Source organism: Staurois parvus, unplaced genomic scaffold (genome assembly GCF_062004578.1).
Source record: "Staurois parvus isolate SC_StPar_1 unplaced genomic scaffold, SC_StPar_1.0 ptg000850l, whole genome shotgun sequence".
NCBI classification, from domain to species: Eukaryota; Metazoa; Chordata; class Amphibia; order Anura; family Ranidae; genus Staurois; species Staurois parvus.
In genome coordinates this window covers 4,581,713-4,602,716 of record NW_028318646.1, presented here as the reverse complement: position 1 = coordinate 4,602,716, position 21,004 = coordinate 4,581,713, and positions in this window count along the sequence as shown.

Genomic DNA, 21,004 nt, shown 5'->3' with positions numbered 1-21,004 from the left:
TATTGCATTCACTGCATTAAGGTAAAAAACCTTCTGCAAGTTGCGCCCCCCCCCCACAGGCCCCCCTTATACTTATGTGAGACCAATCTTGATCCAGAAAAGTGCACAAGAGCAGAGGCTCTCTTGGCTCTCTTCTTCCCTCATTGGCTCAGACACTGCATTCAATCCCAGCCAGTGAGGAGAGAGCAGGAGACAGGGTCAAGCCATGCTCTGTGTGTCTTATGGAAGAGAGCACACACACGTTGGCAGGTTGGAGGAACCAGGAACACCGGTGGGGGACCCAAGAAGAAAGTATGTATGACTTGTTTGCTATTTAAAAAGAGAACAATTATCCTTTTACAATCCCTTTTAACTATAAAACTTCAAGTTGAACCTGCACCACTTTCTATCCAGAAAATTAGAAAACAGCTGAGGTTATAGATGTTTTTAATAACACAAACACAGTTTGTTCCACATATGATTAAACCATAGGACAATTACCTAGTTTAGAGTGTAGATCAAGAAAGTCAAGGGTCCTTGATTACATTGAGATACTTCAGTACGTATTCAACATGTAAGTTATCTGTATTTGTTACATTAATAGAGTAAAGAAGAAGGCTCCACTTTTATTTGAGACTTCCAACTGGTTTAATTGCACTTTATGAACTGACTGTCATGAAAATGCAGCAAACCAAGCAGTATTTTTAAGTTCGTCAAGCCACATGCATGACACTGTACAAGTTAAAGTAATTGTAAAGGCATGATTTTTTTTTTTTTTAAAGAAAAAATAACAAACATGTCTATACTTACCTGCTTTGTGAAATGGTTTCGCACCGAGCAGCCTGGATCCTGCTCTTCTTGGGTCACCCTGAGGCTCTCTTGGCCCCTCCCTCCTGTCGGGTGCCCCCAAAGCAAGCAGCTTGTTATGGGTGCACCCGCTGCTCCGTGTGTCCATTCACACACAGAGCAGAAGCTTGGCCCCACCCCTTCTCTCTTCTCATTGGCTCACTGGCTTCCACTTCTGTCTCAATGCCAATGAGAATAGGGAGTCCCAGGATAGCTGAGACTCCAGTGCACATCGCTGGATTGAGAGGGGGCTTAGGTGAATATTAGGGGGAGCTGGGGGTGATGCTGCACACAGGTTTTTTACCTTCATGCATAGAATGCATGAAGGTAAAAAAACCTTGAGCCTTTACAGCCACTTTAATGCATGACCTCTGTCTTTAGTCTAAGAACTGATACTTCCTGTGAAGAAACTATATAAGCCACAATCACTGGGTCTCTCACTTTAGTCTTTTAGCAGATGAGAGCTAGTGATTAATTCTTATACAGACAGAGCAATTAACAGAGAGCTCATTGTTTAATCCCATTAGCACTTCCACACCTGGGATGCAAAACAGAGAAACGACTAGGCATTCACTGCATTCTATATGATGCAGAACAAACATTGTTTGTCCCTTTAGCAACCAAGGACAAGCTGGGTGAATGAATATATGAAAACAGGGTAATCAGTCAGCCATGACACTACAAACTGCAGCCAAAATATGTGAGTTCATTGTTATGAGGTAAGGCAAACAAATGACACAGAGAATATAACTACAGTAATTCCTAGTTAAAACAATGCCTTTGACAAACATCTAACAAACAGTTGAGATCAAAATACAAAATTTCAGTGTAGGAATGCATAAATGTGCACATTCAAGAATCTAATATAGCATGATAGCAAATATAGAATAAAGAGGGAAAAATAACACACAAATTTGTACATTAAAGGATAAGTTCACCTTTGGAAACATATTACATGTTTCCCCCCCCCCATTTTAGGATGTAACATGTTCCCAGTGCTGCAGCTGCTGCCCACTGCCCCCCCCCCCCCCCCGTCTGTGACAGAACCATGTGGAGAAGTTCCCCGTACTATCAGTATTCAAAAATGGCACAGCCGTGAAGGGCTCCACCCACACAGCTGTATCATTCATTAACATTAATGAATTAATTCATGATTAATAAATGAACTACAAGTCTTGGTGGGCTTGCAGTTCTCAATGAACTACCGTGGCATTCTGGAGCACCATGGTAGTTCATTGAATCTTCCTGTCAGTATACCTGCTTGCCCATACATCCTGTACGGGCAAGCATATATACTGACAGGTCTGCAGGAGACCTGCATGGCACCAGTGACCTGCTGATCGTTAGTACAATGCTTTACAGGCTCCTGTAGCCAAAAATAATAAATATAAATTTTTTTTGCCTGCAAAAAAATTTGTATTTTGTGCAAAAGGTGAATGTATCCTTTAAGCTATACCCGTGTTGTTTTTTTTTTTTCTGTTTGTAAAGGACTTCATTTTATATTAATTTTAATATTTCCTTGTTGCCCACCTGAAACACATTTTCTTTCCTGTTACTAACTCCATTTCTGACTTAATTTTGCTTGCAGACATATATTTGACAAATGAGACTGCAGATGTAGGAATAAAGGTGACAGGTGAAAAAACTGTAGGAAAATACTTATGGCAATTAGGAATGACATCTATGTATTGTCAGGTTTTAAGTGTAATGAAACCAAGTAAACTGATATAGATAAGAGAATAAATGATTGTGTGAGAACGACAAAAAATTCCTTTTGTTAACTTTTAGGTTTACTGTATTCACTAAAGTTAAACTAGTTTGTAATATGATCCATTATATACCTATAGTCTAAGCTTGCACACAATTGTCATTTTACTACTATTACTACATTTTCCCTGTTTATCATACTGTTATAACAAAAAAACAGCTTTAATACAATCTGTACATTATTTTTTCATACTTGTATATTCCTGAACATACAAACACTAAAATGTCAAGCTGGATAATGCTAATTAGTCCCTCTAACACATACATTTATTTCTTCCTGAAGATGCAATCAATGGCGTGTCGGAAAAAAAAATGAACATTTTTATTTTTTTATTTCTGGTCTGTCTGAGACACATGAATGTGCTCACAAGTGTTCTTTTTTGTCACTGTATTTTGACAGAGAACTTTATTATTTTTAAACACTTGAAGTATTTATCTACCAGTTACATGAAATTATATCTAACTTCCATATGCATGGTTACCATTACAATCCATTCAAATGTTTGAAATGCATATGGCTTGTCCTACTGTATATTCTGTTTCTAGGCTTTATTTTCACATATGTCTGCCTTGGATATGAATTTACTATATATATATATATATATATATAAAATAAACCACTGGGTAAAAAACATGGCATATTGTATGCAGAAATATAAACTAAATGCACAGTCTAGACTATACTCTACATACTTAATTATTGATCTTATGATATTGAATGTGAAAAGAGCAGGTCTATTTAACCACTTTCCCTCCAGAAGATTTCTTTTAGCAGTATTTGATCACCAAGGTGTTGGGGTTTTTTTTGTTGTTTTTTTTTTTTTAATAAATTAAAAGGACGGAAATTTTTGAAGAAAAAAACATTTTTATGTGCAGTTATAAAAAAAAATATATAGTAAACTAAAAGTCATAAATTTAGGTCAAAATATATTCTGCTGGTAAAAAAAAATCCCAACACATGTATATTAATAGATTTTTGTGAAAGTTTATAGCATCTACAAACTATGTATATACTTGGAATTTATGCAGCTTTTACTTTGACTACCTATCACATTTCTTGAGGTGCTAAAATGCCAGGGCAGTACAAAGACCCCCCCCTTCCCCCTGGCCCTTTTTTGGATAGTAGACACCCCAAGGAAGTTGCTGAGAGGCATGTTGAGTCCATGGAACATTTTTATTTTTTGCCACACATTTTTGGAAAATGACAATTTTATTTTTTTTACACAAAGTTGTCACTTAAATGATATATTGCTCACGCATGCCATGGGTATATGTGGAATAACAACCCAAAACACATTCTGCTACTTCCACATACCACATATGAGAGACATCCCGCAATATCACATATGAGAGACTTATTTTGGCAGCCTAGCCACATACGTGCCCCCAAAATCCAATGACTACCTCCAGGCTTTTAAAGGGCATATTTCCTCATATCACTTCCTCACTACCTTTAATATTTTCAGAGGGCTGAATCCAAAGAACAAAAGGTATACCGCTCAGGCAAACAATCCAGATCAATCCACAACAGGTGCAGGCTTTGGCTCGCCACCACACACGATGCAATAGGAAGAATGGTCAGCCGCACACCGGAGGATAGATGAATATAGTGTATATTTATTGATCCATAGGACACACAAAACACCAGGATATGAATACAGGACCTGTTAAAGTGTTGCACATGATCTTGTGCTTAATCATAACTTATGATTAAGCATGGGATCATGTGAAACACGTTAACAGGTCCTGTATTCATGTCCTGGTGTTTTGTGTGTCCTATGGATCAATAAATATACACTATATTCCTCTATCCTCCGGTGTGCGGTTGACCCTTCCTAATACTTTCGGAGGCCCTAAAATGTCAGGATAATACAAATACCCCACCCAAATGACCCTTTTTGGAAAGTAGACACCCAAAAGAATTTGAGCATGGTGAGTATCTTGCAGATATCATTTTTGTTACAGAGTTTTGAAAAAGAATAAAAGAAAAGATACATTTTCATTCTTTGTTTTCCAAAAACTTGTGGCAACAAATGAAATCTGCAAAATACTCACCATGCCTCTTAGCAAATACCTTGGAGTGTCTACTTTCCAAAAAGGGGTAAGTTGTGTGTGTGTGTGTGTGTGGGGGGGGGGGTGCTTATACTATCCTGGCATTGTAAGGCCAACATTAGAAGCTTATACTAGACATCTCACACTTTTCTAACCACTTGAAGACCAAGCCTTTTTTGACACTTTTTGTTTACTTGAAAAACTGCTTTTTTGCTATAAAATGGCTTTGAACTCTCAAACATATATTGTTTTAAAGCAGAGGCCCTAGAGAATAAATAAAATTATGGGTGTTGAAATTTTTTTATATCATAGTATTTGCACAGCAATTTTGGGCCAGTTTTCCTTTTGATAATAAAAAAAAAATCAGGAGATATCCATTACCATTTACCACCAAATGAAAGCCCACTTTGTCCTGAAAAAAACAAGGTATAATTCACCTGGATGTACAAAGTAATTGTGATGATATGTACGGTTTTACTAACACATGTCAACGTTGCAAAATTGTGCTTAGACATTTAGATTTGTTTTACCCTTAGGCATGAAGGGGTTAAATGAATTTTGTAGTTTTTTAATATTCTGCTTTAAACAATACATGCTGCACCCCGCTGAATGCTTAGCTCCTTTGTCTACCAGGGCAATTTTTTTTTTCACAGTTAAAATCTGCATTTTGTAATTAGAAAATTACTTAGAAACCCCAAACATTGCATATTTTCCTAAAGCAGAGGTCATGGAAAATAAAATGGTGGCTGTTACAATTTTTTTTTCTTTTTATGACATACAACCTTTGTGCAGCTGTTTATCAAACAGTTCTGATTCGTAAAATGTTATGTGGAGTAACATATCAAGTTTTAAAATTGCACGTGCCTGTGATATGGCAACAAACTACTGTACCGTAATAGTCCATAGATGATGCTTTCAAAGAAATTTTCAGGTTATCAATTTTAAATATGAGCTATGGTACTAGAATTATTGCCCTTACATTTGTGGTGATTGTGTGGTGCAAACACTGTTTACATGTGTGTGAATAACCTATGTGGGTGTTTTCATTTGTGTGTGAGGACAGGTGTGCTTTTTGAATGGTTTTCAGTTTTTTTTTTTGTTTATTTGATTTACATTTTTTACTACATGTAGAGAGTTTTTCCGTTCCCCTTTTTTTCCTTTTTTTTTTTTTCTTTCTTTCCCTGTGGACATTGTCATTTAGAATTTGTATGGCTAACTGGAAAGAGGACAGTTCTGCCTGTTTCCAACCTCTAGCCTGGTGGCTATCAGAATACGAGTAAGTACAGTGTGAAATTTGGAGGGCCAGAATTCTATACCTACTCCTAAAAATGCTAGCTTGGGTTCTGGAGAACATGCAAAACCAGAAATATTAGATATGAAGAAAAACACAGCTGACCAAAAGTCTTAAGTATGGGACAGTCCCACCAGATGTGTACTAAGGATTCTATGAAACTGCAGCATCTCCAGCACACTGAAGAGAAATCCTGATAAATCCAATGAGATGTGGTGGCTGAGAATTGAAAAGATCGTTCCTGAAAAGTTCTGTAGGAGGTCTTGCTAGGTTGAGCAGGCTTGGTTTACTTCGGATACCAGTAAAAGTATTTTAGCAGATCGAATAGCAGGGCACTTGTGGAAGGATGTAATTGTTGAAGCAGATGTCTGATTTGTAGGTATTAATATAACACTTTATTATGCAGAAAGAACTCCCCATGTAGATCCTGGAAAGATTTCAGTTGTGACCCATGGTACAGATGGCCAATGTTCAGCACCCCTGAAGATTGCCAGAGATGTAAGCTAGGTAGGTGGCAGGTGTGACAAAGTTTGAGATGGAATGGAGGTGTGATTAGTTTCAATGTGTGCTCAGGTAAGATGAAGAGGGACACCATATCTGAGCCCCTAGTGTCAGCTTTAAATAGCCTTCTATTGAAGTTCACTCTATTTGGAGCAAAGAATGATTGGAAGAGGAACTCCACCATTGTTTGGGTTGTACCAATATTGTGGACTTGTAGTATGCTTGGGACACCCATACCAGTCATTTTGGTTGAAAGATAATAATAGAACTGTGAATTTGTGGCTTTTTGAAGAGGTAGTATTCAACTACTAAGCACTGTATAGAAGAGGAAGGGTCCATGAAAAAGGAACCATGCAAGATATCTTAGTAATGGTGGAGTATTATGAGCCTATGGCTAACATGTGAGATTTGTAAAAGTTTACTTTATACAGGGGTATGTTTCTGAAACAAATGGATTGAAATCCAGATCCATTCTTTATCCAAATTCAAATTATTAAACAAATTTGATAATGGAATGAATTTCCCCATGAGCCCGAAATACTATCGCATCATGTGACATCATTCAAATGAAATCATTAAATGGATGCATACATTGAATTCATTATAATGTTTTTTTCAGTTTTGTTGAATTCATTACTAACTATACTAGGCATGACCGCAAAGCACGGTCAGTTCTCTAGCTATGCTGGGAACTCAATGTGCTCTCCTCCAGTGACCAGACTTCTGCTCACATGCCCCTCCTGCTCAGCCATTCACTGGGAAGTTCATTTTGCCGCTGTTTCTCCTCCCCTAGCTCTCTGTTCAATGCATAAGGAGCTTAGAGGGTATGTGATCACTTATAAAACTGGGGGAAAAGGTATTTTATAATTGTTTTTATACCTATAAACACATTTTTGGTCTTTTCATTTCTATTTTAAACTGTATGGGTTGTTTTACAAGGTGAAGGTTTACATAGAATTTAATGTTTCATTTTATTGTGTTTTCATGTCCATTTTTATTCTTGTTACAGTTATAAAAATTTAAAAATTGGGTTTTATTTTGCTTTTATTATTATTATTTTAATTGCTATTATTTGAGATTTAATTTTCTTAGCTGCACCTTTTTTTTTCTCCCTGAAGTATATTTTATTTGTGCTTAATCTTGCTAGCGACATTTATGTATTTTGTTTACAGGGTCAGAAGCAGCAGCCTGAAGTTTTCAGTGACACCACAAAATCTGGCCTTTGTTTGCATGCCAGCATTGCATACTATTGCAGTTTAGTTTAGTCCACAAAAACACCATAATGTCAAGTGCAGCAAAGCAGCACAAGCCACATGAATATTTTGCCATAGGTAATAAAGTATGGAATCACTCATTACTATCATGACTTGGAGGCATAAAAGAAGAGGCAGAGGTCATTCTAATGCAGCTTTTAGGGAGCAAGCAGCTTCTGTATATGAGCACAGCATCAATCACGTCCTGAAGCAGGACAATTAATTGCATTCAAGATTGAGGCAGAGAGCAACAGAAAGGGAGTGGGAGGGGACAACAGGCTGGAAGACCTAATTAGCACTCATTTTTCTGCAGCTGCAACTTATTTCAAAGTTGATTCCAGCAATCGGGATGGGGTAGATGATGATGTCTTGACCATACCTGGGTGACGGATATCATGAAGGAGGAAAGTGAGGATGAGGCACATAATCATCAAAGTAAAATGTCATCTAGGGGCAGATTACAGAGGAGTGGATTGAGTAGCCACCCTATTCCAGCAGAAACCGCAGATCTCACAGGTGCACTCCACTTTTATCTACTTCCCATAGCTCAGCTATGTTGGCCTTTTTCCACACATGTACTGAAGACAGCAGCTTCTCAAGTATAGTAAGTCCATTGCTTATTTGAGTACCATATACATCAAGAGACATGTGACTGGTCACCAGCGAGCTTGGTGGGATTGGCATATGAATGCTAATGACTGGCAGTAAGTGGGACACACTTCTCCTTCTTCCTGCTCATCTTTACTTTCACATCTCTCCCCACACACGATTCCCTGCCTATAGCCTCAAGCAATAGAGATAGAAGTCTTTCAAAGAGTGTGATAGGCTTACATTACAGCACTTCCATTCCATCTTGTGGAGTCTCCCCCCTTTTCATTACTATGCATTTAATGCTGTACCATAGTGCCAGGTTCCAAGCTGTCATGTTTTTGCCCAGAAAACCACTGTTGCCCTCCACCATCATGTTGAAAGTAATGTGTCCATGTCGCTGGACTAGTCAGCATCAGGGTCCACGTGACTACTGATACATGATCGAGCAAGTATTGTCAGAGATGTTACATTGCAGCAGGAAGGGAAACACAGCTGGAGCTGGGTTTGCCAGCCCACATCCATAAACTTGGCAATGGTAACAGATAAACCATCTTCAGTCGATCCTCCTCATTCCCTCGTCCGCTTAGTTGTCATCACCACCAGTCCCCTGCCTGCAGCAGCCCAGGCAAAATGCTTTCATGCTATTTTTGCAGCTGATATGTATAGGTGACAAGAGACCCACTGGGGTAGAGATTCCTTCTGCTCTATAGGGGCAGGCCTAGTGAAACCCATGTTATGTTGTGCAAGGTAAGGCTACGTGTGACAATGACACCAAACTGCTGTTCTCCCTTCACTAGGGAAAGTTCACACAGTGTCTTGCCTGGTGCATGTCCTGAACCTGGTGAGGCAACAGTTCCCAGTTAAGAACCTTGGTTTACAGGATCTTCTGAGGCAGGCCAGAGAGGTGTGCAGCCAATTTAGGCAGTCCTATACAGCCAGTGTTTGGCTGGATGATATTCAGTGGCAAGTTCTCTAATATGTACACTTTTCCAGGATATAGCTTATGGAAAAAATATGTTTTTTGTTGTTTTTTTATTTTCAGATATTTCCAGATTGGTCTCTGCCTCTGAAATTGTGTCCTAGCAAAAAAAAGTTTGTTGCTGTCCTTGAAATACCACACTCTATTGCTATTTATTGATACAAACTATTAATCTATTCCTCTTTCATTATTGCTCAGTGCCTAATCAAACTGCTTACATACTCTCCAGCCACTGTGCCATATGTTTGGCTGCTGTATCTGAAATATCCACTTACCTTTTTATTATTTTTTTTATTTTGACATAACAATTGCTTCATCTCTGGAATTTGTGTTGGTGATTTTGAGGTGTTTTGGTGCACTGTGGTGTTGACATTTTATTTAAACTTTGTACGTAATACGTAAAAAATCACAAGCTATGACATTTGTTTTACCACTGCTTGCCAGTTTGTATGAAATCATTGTTTTTTGTTTTTTTTTTTTGCTACTGCTGCTACATAAAAAAAAACCAGTTGTCTTTGCAAAAAGTACCTAATAAACATGTTTTTCTGCTGAGGAAATTAATCATATTGGGTTGCCATTGTATGTAAGCCAAGGAATAAAACAAATAAACAATATACAGTAATTACACATTTAACTTATGTGATAACAGAATGCAGTGTTAATAATGCTGCCACAAAGATTCATAATGTTATGTAAAATTGCATGCAGTTTTAAAGCGTCCCCAAGCATGTTAGTTTAGGGATTTGTGTATTTTCAATTTTGCCCTTTTAAGTTGTGTAAAAATACCCTTTCCTCACTGAATGGTCTTTTTTACTTTTTTTTCATTTGTACATGCAGCTGGAGTGGGGATATAGGGATTTAAAAGCTGCAACATTCTTCTGGCATGGATCAGAGTGATTCTGATTGTTCAAGACTGCTTTGACTAATCAAAATCTTTCTGAGAAAAGAAGAGCAAGAAGACTGTGGATGCCAAATCCCTGGACCCCTGTGCCAGCTTTGGGGTGGGCATATAAGCAGAGAAAGGAGGAGAGAGGGAAAGGGAGAGAGGGAAAAGGGAGCTGTGGAAAGCCACAGCTAACCTAAAACCACAGCCCCACCACCAGTGGAGTCACAGATGTAGCACTTTATAGTCAGGCTGAAAATAGTCTATCCATGGAGATCAGATTTTCAGGAATTTATCATACTTATCTTCCAATATAGCCATTGATTTCTCCTTTACCATGATGCTGTTCAGGTGGGTTTTAACTCCCTGGTAATTGAGTACAGGAAATTTCCAGTAGTGAACGATAGTTTGCTTAGTTGCAATAAAAATAGGTGATAAGCTTAGCTTGCTTTTTGCACACTGCCTGAATGGACTTGTTTAGTAGAGTCTCAACCAGGTCTTTCATTAGATTACAATGTAGAAGCTTGTCAATCAGTTTATATACCCTAATGAACTTTCAGACAGGTCCAGAATATGTGGACCATTGTGCCCTCCTGCCCACAGTGGCAGGAACCGAGAGGGGAATGTCCAGAAACAAATTTATAGATACAAGCCGGAGTCAGATACCAGCACATGAGGACTGTATAGAAATTTTCAATTGCTGTCACATTCTGGGAGCAAGCAGCTGTAGATAACCAGATCTCCCTCCAGTTTTTGGGCTATGGGCTACAATTGATTTTAAGGGGTTTGACTTGACAGCTAAACTTTTGGACAAGTTCACTGAAAGTCTTTGTTTTGGCTCATACCTAGTTTCTGATGTCCACAGGATATATGTGAGTTAACTTATGCTCAGGGATCTTTCTACCTGTTTCTGTTGCTGTGTGAAAAGACTGACTGCTCCCAGAGCACTAAAAGATACAAGGGCTGTCTGTATGTTTTGCGACATTATCTTAGGGGACAGGCTGTTAGTCAGTAACTTACCTGAGTTTAATTAGTGGCTTGGACAAGCAGCACAGCTTTTAAGTCTGTTTCGATAAGACACACTTTCTGGGGGAGAGAGCATGCAGATTGCATTTTGCAATAAAAGGTTGAATTAATTTTCCCATATGGAAGATGGAAAATTGTTTCAATTCAAATATACCTTTTTGAGATTGTTTCTGGAAATAAAACATTTTTTTTTTTTACATTTCAGACATACTGAAATGTGTTTTGTTGTATATCCACACTGGAAAGATTTTCCATCATTTTAGGATTTGACAGCAAGTGAGCAGAAATACATCCAGTAAGGACACAGATTACAATAAAACCCTGACTACTCTGTCCAAAACAAAATAAGTTACTTTTTTCCAGATGCTAGTTCATGACAACTGATGACATTTGGTACAGCAGGGCTCACCCTAGTAAGCAGAAATTACTCCACAAAAGAATAACATTGCTTTATGCATTATGAGAGATACCTGTTAGACCTTATGACCCATAGACACGATGAGAAAATTGGATATAAAGTACTGTTTTCAGAGCGAATGTCCAATAATCTAATTGTTAATACACAGCTTTTGAGAGCCAATCAGAACAGTTCATGCGTAATCTGAGGTGACCAAGACTGCACATGCTTTGAAACAAAAGAATACATTACAATACATTACATCAATTTTCGAAGTTGTATTTTGTAGTACAAGAATTTTTGTAACTTCAGCAATTTCATAATTTTCGATATGAGACTAGCAAGCAAAAAAAAAAAGATGATTCATCCGATATTTTTATCTTGTGCACAGACCTTTTAGGGATTATATACAGCAGGAGTCTCCAAACTTTCTAAACAAAGGGCTAGTTTATTGTCCTTGAGACTTTAGGGGAGCCAAATTTTGGCTATTGACAGTAGAAAAGGTTCTCTGACGTTAGTGGGAATAGACAATGTCCCATCTTTGGTGTCAGTGGGAGGAATTGTGGCCCATCATAGGTGTCATTGTGAGGAATTGCGACCCATTTTTGGTGTCATTGGGAAGAATTGTGCCCCATCATTGGTGTCATTGGGAAGAATTGTGCCCAACCATTGGAGGAAATGTGCCCAACCATTGGTGTCATTGGGAGGAATTGTGCTTCATCATTGGTGTTATTGGGCCTGATCATTGGTGTCATTATGTAAATTTGTGCCCCTATATGTGGGGAATTATGTCCCATTGTTGGTATCAGTGGATGAAATTGTCTCTCAAGGGCTGGGTAAAAGCAAGCAACGGGCAGCATGTGACCCCTAGGCCGCAGCTTGGAGACCACTGATATACAGTATGTTAGCACCAAAATGTTGATTGCTGACATATGATTAATAAAAATATATTCAACTGCATGGCCAAATACACAACATTGATCAGTTTCATGCTGCATTATGCTAAAATGAATACAGACTGCAGAGTTTTATTACATTGATACTGCAGTCCTCCTTTTCCTAAACCTATATTCCAAGCAGATTCTCCCAGCAATGTCATAATCCTGTAGACTGATCCCAAATATAACAATCTGCATTTGTCAATGGTTTCCTGTTTGTGTATATCAGTGATAGTTTATGTATTAATTTTAGTGTACTAGAAGACAGTGTTTTTCAACCTTTTTGCACACAAGGCCCCATTTAGAATTGTACACAAGCCTAGGGCACACCAGCCTGAGGTGCATCCAAACCCGAGCGGTTTTTTGTGTGTTCTGTTTTTTTATTAGCCTGCTCTATGCTTGTGAAACATGCAAAAAAGGTGCTGGCTTGATTCTTAATTTGAGCCCTACCAAAATACATGATACTGTGGTACGATGTGTTTTAAGCGATTTGTAAGGCAACTGACCTTCTTATAGCAACCAATGTTGTCATCGGTTGGTAGGACGAGGGCGAGTAACTTTCACTTTTGCCGACAAAAGTACAGATAACCGCATAAAGGGGGAGAGAGCCTGGAAGAAGAACGGGATGAGCTCTACCTCCTCTCTATACACAGGACATAACTCAGTAACCCTTTCATGGGCAGACTGTACAGGGCTTTGTGTCATTTTGCTGCAGCACCCTGGTTGAAAAACCTTGCTGTAAGGAATTCTACATTTTATGAATTAAAATATAGTGGTCAGCATCATAATTTCCTACTGATCTTTCCTATTTGTATACTCATTTTTTATCTGTTCTACTGTTTACACCATAAATATTACAATATTGATTGTCTCTTCTTAACATTCACTTCTCTCATTGGTATAAAATGTACTTTCATCAAGGGGCTTTTCACATTTCAGTGGCTATCTCTGCTCTTCAGATAACATGCAATTACCAACCAGACCTCAAGTGTTCTAGACATATATCATGCCATGTGCTGAAATTAAATGATTGGAAAAACTGTGCTTCTTTTCAAATTCATAGTGTAACATAACTAATATTTTTTATGTTATGGGCTTAATATTACCCTAAATCCTATCTAATTGTCTACAGTTATAAAAAATTGTTTAAGATATCTAAATATAGGTTCATGGTATTTAACATCAATACCTGTAATACATAAATCAGTTAACTATAGTTTTACATGGAAGTCCCATAAGAATATAGACAACTAAAGAATATCTTGAAACTAAACTCTAAATACTGATATTAACACTTTTTATATTGATAAATACATGCCTGTAAAATAGGCATCCAAGATATCTTTTAACTTAATGTATTGCTTATGTATAGTAAATTAGTTAAGATGTTACTCTGGGAAAATGCAAACTTCAAAAAGCTTAGTGTAAAGCTAGAAGAATAAATCAATGGCTGTACTTCAATGCAGAAAATTATTGCAGTAACCCTTTGGTAATGCTGCTCTATATTAGGCATGCCCTTTTGACTCTCTGATCGTAAATTGTTCTTTCAGAACACTGAGGGCTGGATCCACTAACCACTGATGAATCGGAGAGAAAAAGAATGTAAAACCAGAGAAGAAACATAATACTGCTTGCTCATGTACATTTTACAGAATAATTATATTTACATTTTTGATAGAATAAATTAATAGTGGTGTGTGATATATTCACACATGTATGTATATGTTTATTACAAGCAAGGTTTCATGAGTATAGCGTGATTTTGCAACTGAAAATGTAGTTTATCCTTTATGACAAAAAACACATTTCTTTATCAGAATTTAAAAAAAAATCTATCTTGCTCCGTTGGGAGGATTTCCTTGGTCCACCCCTGGAGAGGATATTTCCTTCTTTGGTACTTGGGGTAGGGACTCAGTCATAAAGTGGCATTCTTGCCCCAGGTGGCAACTTACTTTTGTTCCCATTATGCACATCGCCTGCAGTTTAAGGACTCGAATGCATTTATGGGTTCTGTCTTTTATTTTAGCTTATTAGTTTTTCATTTTGAAGGGTTGCATCATAATGAACAATAGATTGTCCTTGTTATTAACCCCAATTGTTAATATCCATTTGTGGTTTGCATTCAGTACGATCCCTTCAATATTAAGTACAGGATGGTTATGTTTTTTCTGGTCTACAACAAAATGGTGCCTGTCCGACCATATGTCTTCTAGAAAATGGTGTCGGTTTGGTCACATGTCCTTAGGTCTATATAAGGCATACACTGTTATGGCGTCGGCACTTGGTGGATCCCTTTTGAGAATGTGCGTGCGCATGAAACGTGTCAGGGAGGAGCCTACGTGCTGAAATCACACCGCCATGTCCACCTGATGGTCCGGTGGCCGTCTTTGTAAGTGCTTTTTATCCATTGATGATTTTATGCTCCATGTGGTTGCTATCTTTTTAATAAAACATACTACACTATATAATACTGTCTCCAGGCTCGGTCTATGAGCTTGCCCTCTAGGAGGAATCCCTTTTCTTGGTTCACAGTGGGCTGGAGATGGATACTTGGTTACTCTACTTTTGATTGTTCATTTGGTGCAACACTGGCTTCTGGAGAGATCAAACCTTCAACTGGGTCATCGGCATGAGCAACAAGCAGGAACACCCCTTAGTGTCATTCCACTCTGGGCTTACTTGTTACTTACTTCTAGTGAGTGCATTATGGTGGAGGTGCAGTGCAGAAGTCACAGAAGTCACTACATTTTGTTGATTTGATCACATCACTATTTTTGTGACTATTATGATATTTAGAGGACTTATTTATTTTCATTTGTTATGCCGTCTATTTTCTTTTATTTATTGGAGTATTCACTATTCTCTTTCTTTTTTATGATGTTTTATTTCTCTTTTATGATCACACTGGTCATAATTGATTATAACACACATTTTTATTAGGGCTGCACATTGATATTATAGTGTTATGCTCACTGAACTGCAGCAGCAGTATTGCTCCTATCAAATATTCCTCTATACAACAGACTCTCTAACTTCACGGGAACAGATGTGTTTTAGTAAATCTCTAGACTCACCCCTATTATCCAAACTATATAAATTTCTCCTATTACTATATATAACTGAGGAATTACCTTTTTGGAGTGATTGTCAGAGTGAATTAGAACAAGACGTTCCACTTTGTAATAATATATACATTTTCACCCTCACTCACTTTTCATCCATTAGTGCAAAAATGCAAGAATTAAGTTACAAATGTGTTTCTAGGTGGTATAGAACTCCAGTTAAACTAGCATGCATGAGGCAGGGGCTTTTACCAAATAGTTGGAGAGGCTGTTCTCTAATGGGAACGCTTATGCAGATGTGGTGGCAATGTCCCAAAATATAAAAATATTGGGAAGACAGCTAAACATGGATAAATAGAATATCAACTCTGCCAGTGAGTAAGGATCCTCTTCAAATTGTATTTCATAATACAGCAATTTCAGTCAAAAGATATAAGAACTGTGTATTTCCTAGATGCAGCTAAAAGTCTTATACCATGATATTGGAGGAGTGATAAATGTCCTACCTTACTTGATTGGAGGTTAGAGGTAGGTAGGATTATGGTAGGCTGAATGTTGGGTTCATAAGTGTATGGGGCGTTATGAACAATTCCACAAAACGTAGGCTACATGGATCCAATGCTCCTTACACCTTGCAGATGCATTTCAGAGAGGCGGTATATACTCCTCCATCGATTAATAATTTTTGGGGTTGAAACACTCAACACCCCCCCCCCTTTGCTGGAGGATACATTTACAGGGAAATTGTAATTGGAATGCATAGTGGTATGTTTTTGTTCTTATTGTATTTATATTCCCCCTCTTTTCTTCCCCTATAGCTACTGTACATAGTTACATAGTTAGTCTGGCTGAAACAAGACAAACGTCCATCCAGTTCAACCATAAAAAAAAGTTATAATCCTACACCCACAGTTGATCCAGAAGAAGACAAATACCCAGCAAAGCACGATCCAATTTGCTCAGGTAGGGGAAAAAATTCCTTCCTGATCCCCCGAGAGGCAATCGGATTTTCCCTGGATCAATTTAACCTATAAATGTTAGTATCCAGTTATATTCTGTGTATCCAAGAAACAATCCAGGCCTTTTTTTAGAGCAATCCACTGAGCTGGCCAGTACCAATTCTTGAGGGAGTCTATTCCACATTTTCACAGCTCTCACTGTGAAGAAACCTTTCCATATTTGGAGATTACATTTCTTTTCCTCCAGATGTAAAGGATGATGTGATGACCTTGAGGTGAATAACTCCTACACCAAGTTCATGATATGAACCACTGATGTATTTATACATGTTTTTTTTTTTTTTTCCAAAAAACGTTTTATTGAAGTATGAAAGGTAAACAAATGATAGACAGATACGGATTGCAGTCCGTGCAAAATTTCTTGTACGTTCTCCCGTAACGCAGACGGGATCAAGACAATATATTAATTTGTAGAACATCAGAGGACGGAGTTCCACAGTAAGGCAAAAGTGATAGACGTAACCATAGCAATACTGACAGTAGCATGTACTTTAGATAATTATGTTATACACTAGGCTCTATGTAAGGAGAGTACACATAAGCGGATTCTGAAGTGGTCGACAAAAGTATCCTCTCAAGGCATCTATGACATATATTTCCATCTCTAAAAAATGTGGGCTACTGTTGTAGAATATTGTTACATCTGTATAGCTATGAGTGTTCCGTACCGAATGAGAATAATAGCTAATTAGATTATGAGAAAAGTGGGTGTAAATGTGAGAAGGAAAAGAAAAGAAAGAGAGGAGCGTGGGGATGGAGGAAGAATATGAGATGAGATATCAAAATGAGGTGGGAGGAGACCCACATGACAAATAGAAGGGGGGAATGGGGGGAGAGAGAGGGAGAGAAGAGAAAAAAAAAAAAAAAAACAGGGGGGGGAGTGGTTGGATGATGAGGTTCATATTTAAATAAGCATAACCAAACCAGTTACATCTATTAGTAACAGCCTGGCTGTATCTAATTCCATCTTTTTAATTAGCGATATAATTCAGTGAATGACCGTTAATGGAGTTATTGCCGAGGTGAAAGTTCTAGAGGCCTTCTGTGTCTCCAAGTCTTTCTCATTCAATCCTTCAGCAAGCCAAGGTAAGTATCAGTAGATTGGAAATGGGTCCAACAAGCCCAAGTCTTCCTGAATCGCTCGGGGTGATCTTTTGCCACTGAGATCAGTTCCTCCATTTCAGCAATCCTCTGGATCCTAAGAATCCACTCTCGTACGGTGGGAATATAGGCTGATCGCCAATGAACAGGGATACACTGCTTTGCCGCATTTAACATGTGTAATGCAAGGGACTTACGGTAAATCCTCACCGGAAGGGAGGAGTGATGGAGTAGACATTGTGCTGGTGTAAAGTCTAGGGTGTAAGTGGTTACTTGTCTAATGGTGTCCAAAACTTTTCTCCAGAAGGGCTGTAGCAGCGGGCATTCCCACCATATATGGAGAAGAGTACCTTTTGCTTGGGAGCATCGCCAGCATAAATCTGGCACTTTAGGATCAAATTTATGAATCACAGATGGAACTCTGTACCATCTGGAAAAAACTTTGTAGTTGCTTTCTTGTGTAGAAACACATATGGAACCTTTATGCATGTGATCGTAAATGTGGTTCCATTCCTCAGGTGAGATTGAAATTTCTAGATCATGCTGCCAGGCTGCACAGGCCTTCAGTGAGTGAGATGTATTGGAACTTTCCAATAGGGAATATAATTTGGATATTACATGCCTCTGTGGGAGATCTGTAAAGCAGAGTTTTTCGAAAGCTGTAAGCGGTCTTGAATAATCCTTTAGATGTGGGGAGTTACGTAGAAAATGGTGGATTTGTCTATACATCCAAGGCGTTAAGGTAAGGGCTGGCCACGCCTTTGTAATGTCTTCTCTAGATCGGAGCTTAGAATCTTTGAGAAATTGACGTACTGTTAGGTTATCTTCCCGTTTATACCCAGCGAGAAAGGTCGTAGACATCCCTGGAATAAAGTCCGGGTTCAATTTGATCGGAGTGAAAGGGCTCGGAGAGGAAGAAAGTACTTTTTCCTGAAACACTTGCGCGCTACATCGTAAAGTGGGACCTATAAGTGGGTGCATCCGAAATTCAGAAGGGACATGGGCGGTTTTCAGCCATGGGGAGGTGGAAAGTGGTATCTTTGAAAAATCAGCCTCCAAACCGACCCAGATCTTACGAATGTGATTCGTGGTCCAGTCTACTAATCTGGCTAGGTGGCAAGACCTGTAGTAACGAGAAATATCCGGTAATCCAATCCCTGCATTCTTCTTGGGCATAGTGAGTTGGGTGAAGCTGATTCTTGGGCGTTTATTATACCAAAGAAAAGAGGAGCAGAGCGTTTTATATGATTGAAAGAATGAATTTGGTAATTGAATGGGTATTGTTTGTAGTAAATATAATCTTCTGGGGAGCACGTTCATCTTAAGTATGGCTGCTCTACCAAACCAAGAGAACCAAGGTTTATTCCACGTCTGAAGGTCTTTGGAAATGTTACGCAAGAGGGGTAGAAAATTTGTTGCATATAGTTCGGTAAGATGGGAGGGTAGTTGGATACCTAAATAAGTGATAGTTTCTCGTTGCCAGGTAAAGGGAAAATTTGATGTCGCTTGTTTAACCACCTCCGGTTTTAATGATACATTAAGCGCTTGGGATTTAGAAAAGTTAATTTTGAAGTTAGCCAAATACTGAAATAATTTGAAATCCTGTAACAAATTAGGTATCGTGATATGAGGATCTGTCAGGAAAAGCAGTATGTCGTCAGCAAAGGCTGCCACTTTATGCGTTTTGCCATTGATCACAATCCCTTTAATGTTGGCATTATCTTTAATGCAATTCAATAAGGGTTCCAGTGTAAGAATGAATAAGAGAGGTGACAGTGGGCATCCCTGTCTGGTCCCGTTGCTGATCAGAAAAGAGTCTGATAGGTGTCCGTTCACTCGCACTCGCGCTGTGGGGGCTTTATATAGAGACATAATATAGGTCAAAAAGCGCAAAGGCAGTCCAATGCCAATCAAAACTTCCTCTAGGTAATCCCAAGCTAGTCTGTCAAATGCCTTCTCGGCATCTAAAGAGAGAAAGAATCCGGACTGTTGATTTTGGGTTAACCAATGATGTATATTTATGGCCCTTATTGTGTTATCTCTGGCTTCTCTTCCCGGAACAAAACCCACCTGATCCGGAGATACGATGGAGTCTATAACATGTAGTAGACGATTAGCCAGAATCTTGGCAAAGATCTTCAGATCAACATTCAATAGGGAAATAGGTCGGTAGTTCGCTGGGGACGTGTGATCCTTATTCTCTTTGGGTATAACCGTAATGTGAGCCTCGGAAAGATTGCGCATGGACTGCCCCGGAGTGTTTAATGAATTGAAAGCCTGGAGAAATGGGAGTGCTAATACGTCAAGAAAAGATTTGTAATAAGAATTAATAAAACCGTCAGGTCCTGGACTTTTACCAGGTTTCAACTGCGTAATAGCTTGTTGTAGTTCCGCTAACGTCAGAGCACTCTCTAAATCTTTTGCTTGCGATCTAGAGATCGGTTTAGGAAGATATTGTGTGAGGAATGACTGTATAATGACCTCACGTGGCCTAGTATCAGCTGCTGGTTTGGACGGTAGGGATAAATTATATAAATTAAAGTAATACTCCTCAAATTCCGCTGCAATATCCGACGGTGTTTTCAGTATGCGTCTATTTTTGGAATGGAGCTGATATACGTGCCGAGCAGCCTTTTTGGATTGTAAAGCCCGAGCAAGAAATTTGCCACTCTTATTTCCATGTTCGTAGAAAAGTTTTTGTTGAAGAATAAAATTACGTTTAGATTTCTTTTCCACTACCTCGCTGAGTTGTTTACGTGCTTGCTCCAGCTCATTAAAAGATCTTAATGCCATAGATCGTTTATGGGAGCACTCAAGTGTGCGGACTTTGTGCAATAATGCGTTGAATGATGCTTGCGCCATACGTTTTCGCTCAGACGAGATAGATATTAGAATTCCACGTATCACACATTTGTGCGCCTCCCACCGTACGAGAGGGGATGTGTCCGAGGATGCATTTTCTTGAAAGTAGTTCGTCAAAGAACTACGGATCTGAAGAATAACTGATGCGTCCGTTAGGAGAAATGGGTCCAGTCTCCATATTTTGGAAGTACTTGGTGTATCCAGGAATTGCAAAGTGATCATAATCGGGTGATGGTCTGAAAGGATCTTCGGTTCGATTGAGGCTGACTTCAAGGCGTATAAATCTTGTTGCGAAAGAAAGAAATAATCAATTCTTGAATGGCGTTTGTGAGGCGCAGAGTAAAAGGTGTAATCTTTGTCCGAAGGGTGCAAAGTACGCCAAGCATCATGTAGGAGAAGGTCTTTCAATTCAATTTTAATTTGCTTAAGTGCTTGGAACGGGGTGGATGAGACCCCC